Genomic DNA, 3,083 nt, shown 5'->3' with positions numbered 1-3,083 from the left:
GTATTACAAATAAGTTACTAAAAATCTCACCATTTCTTATATTCTGTCTTAGTCCATTTAGGCTGATAACAAAATACCACAGACTAGGTGGCTTATAAACAGTCTGGAAGCTGAGAAGTCCAAGATAAAAATACTGGCAGATTCAGTGTCTGGTAAGAGCAACTTCTTGGTTCATGGATGGCCATCTTTTTCACTGTCTTCACACGATGGAAAGAGCAAGGGATTTCTCTTTTACAAGGGCATTCCTAAGCGCATGAGCTAAAAGAGGGGTCCTGTGTATTCAAGTGGGGACAGGAATCATCAAATTCTGAGTTATTGCTGCTAATGTGAACTTATTACATAGTGGTTGGGAACCACTATGTATCTGGAGGAAATTCTGCTTTTAGATTCAAGTTTGAAAACTAATATCTTACCAATTGCTTTTCTATTCTCAATATTTTATTCACAAGACCAATAGTATTATCTATTCCTTTAAAAAAAACAAGTTACATTTTTGTGTGGGATGACAGGAAGCATATGTATATTAGCGTTGCTAACAGGAGAGATATGGTGGTATTACTGAGCATTGCCAACTGCACTTCCAGTCTTCAGAGCGAGTAAGGCATTTCCCTACTCAGGCTCCAGAGATCCTGCCCACAGTTCCGTCACTCCCAGAGGACTTTCTGGCTGTGGCCCCTAGAAAAATCTATCCTCTCCAAGCACTGGAATCTCTGGGCTGAGAGCTGCCATTTGGTACAGTTCCCACCCATCAGGGCTATGCCTTCCTCAAGAGAATCTCAATTTCCTCCCTTTGTTCTGAACCTATGTGTGGACATTTTGTTTTTTTAAATGCTCCAAGCTAAAATTCTCACCTGGTTCAAAATCCTCCTCATCAGTTTGACTTGAGGACCGATATTAAATGATTGACTCACTAATGTAACCAAGATATTCATATAGGCCCACTATGCACATACACTGCCTTCACCCAGGGTGTGTGTGTTTGTGTGTGTGTGAGAGGTGGAAGGGAGTACAGACCTAAGTCCTCTCCCTATTTTTCACGTGCTCACAGCCCTGTCAAGTGTCCAAGGGAGGTCACAGTGCCTCCTGCTTGTGGCTACTGAAATGTTCGGTGCTCAAGCCAGTTCCCTGCTCCAAGCTTACTTTCTTTTTGGGAGTTCGCGGTTAATTGTAAACATTTACAGTCGCACGGCCTACTCGAATACCTCTCTTTCTCTTTCTGGAAACATGTCTTTTAATCCTTATAACATCCTTACTAAAGAGGCATTTTCATAAGGAGCGAAGCACGGGCCTCAGGCCACCCAGCTTGGATCAGAATCTTACATTCCGCTCGGAGGCAGAAAGGCGGGGCTTCATCCTTTGCTCAAACCACGTGGCGCTACGGGCCTTTCCAAACCAATCCGGCAGTCCAGCGCGTGCGCTGTAGTCCTCACCCGCGCCAGCCCTTCGAGTCACTGTTGGGGGCGGAGCTGACGGCCCACCCAGGACGCATGCGCTGTGGCCGCTCCCAGTCGAAGTTCTTGGCTGCTGGTTTTGGAGTCAGTGTCTACGTTTCCTAATCCGCGGCCGCGTGGCTCTGGGGTGAGTGTTTGCGCGGCCGGGTTGAAAGTGGGGCGGGGGATGTCCTGGCCTCGCTCGGGCTCCCCAGGCAGCCGCGGCCCTACTTTGGGCTCCTGGCCTCCCGTCGCTGTCAAAGAGCCTGTCTTCACGAGCTGCCAGCCCTCAGGCTTGGCGCGCGCTTTCCTTCCGGGCCCACCTGTGGCCGGAAGTGACGATGCGGCGAGCGCTCACCTGTGGCGGCTGGGATCTTAACCTCTGGCCCGGCCCCGGCCAGGCTAGCCACCGACGAAGCTTCAGCTTCTTGGCTATGTGTTAGACCCCCGCGCGCAGGCTCAAGCTAAGCCTGGGCCCTGTTTGATCGCGATTAAACACCGGAATTATTCGAAAGAGAATCGGGCTAAATACAAGTCAAGCGCTCAGGGCATTGATATAGTCAAGTAGGAGTATGTGAAGGAGGATTGAGCAATTCTGCATGTAAGTGCTGTAACAGTGATTTCCCACGTAGCATCCATCGTCACTGCCGACATCCTCTTCTCAGCTGCTGTCACTTTTCATTTGTATGTCTCCTGTCTCCTTGTTGCATTGTTTCCTTCAATCCGTTATTGATACAGTAATTAATTGGGTCATGACATTATATTTCCATGTTTAAAACTCTTCAGAGTCCTTCGATTGAACTTGGAGTGAAATTCGAGCTTTGTTTTCCTAGGCCGTATGTGATCTGGTTCTTTTCTGTCCCGCCTTTTCGCTTATGCCCTTCCTTCTCAGTTATGTATGGATGCAGCCATACCTCCAAACCAAGTCGTTCCACAGAAACATCAGTGTTAAAGGAGAGGACAATGAAGATACTGTTTTTTCAGGTGATGTAAGCCTTGCAGAGCATCAGAAGATATTCTTTGAGATTTACGCAATGAGCGGAGTCCTTAACAGTTTCTTTAATTTAGTTATTTATGTAAAATAAATAATCACTGTGCTTCAGCCTTCTTCCATTTTCCCAAATGCACCAGCTCTTAACAGCCTTAGAAATTATACATAACTGTTTATTTACAAAATGTTCACTACACTTTTGGCCTGATTAACTCCTATTCATTCTTTGGTTACTTTATCAGTGAGGCCTCCCTGACCTCACATCTACTTCCTCAGTGTCAATTAGGTGCCTATTATTTTGTCATAAAAAACCCTGTACTTTCTTCATACAGCAGTTACCACAATTACATTTGTGTGTGTGTGTGTGTGTGTGTATATGTAAATATATATACACACACATACATATAGTTTATATATACATATGTATACATAAATACGTATATATATAATTCTTAAAGTAAGTGTCTTCCCTTAGAGACTCTAAGCTCTATGGGGCAGAAACTAGTTAATCTAGTACATTGTCTGGTGTAACTGACTCTCAATAAGTATTTGTTGAATGGATGATTTATTTCACTTTCGAAAATCTTTACCTTCTGATGAGAACTTCCTAGTTTTCAACTCTCCAGGAAATGTGCCTTTGGTCCACAGTCTGTCTGTCTCTC

The 3,083-nt window shown here is 45.1% G+C and overlaps 1 protein-coding gene across 7 annotated transcripts in view; it reads left to right on the top strand.

Moving 5' to 3' along the window:
* Positions 1 to 1,441: 1,441 nt before the first annotated feature.
* The window catches only part of ERCC6 (ERCC excision repair 6, chromatin remodeling factor), a 72,388-nt gene continuing 70,746 nt past the window's right edge, over positions 1,442 to 3,083 (top strand). For all 7 annotated transcript variants that reach the window (XM_039872361.1, XM_039872358.1, XM_039872360.1 and 4 more), the window contains exon 1: positions 1,442 to 1,578. The gene's annotated coding sequence lies outside the window, so the exon portion shown is untranslated. The remainder of the gene's footprint in view (positions 1,579 to 3,083) is intronic.

Source organism: Pteropus medius, unplaced genomic scaffold, assembly GCF_902729225.1.
Source record: "Pteropus medius unplaced genomic scaffold, Ma_sr-lr_union100, whole genome shotgun sequence".
NCBI lineage: Eukaryota > Metazoa > Chordata > Mammalia > Chiroptera > Pteropodidae > Pteropus > Pteropus medius.
Note: the sequence above shows the minus strand (reverse complement) of the source record. Positions and strands in the feature narration are given on the sequence as shown.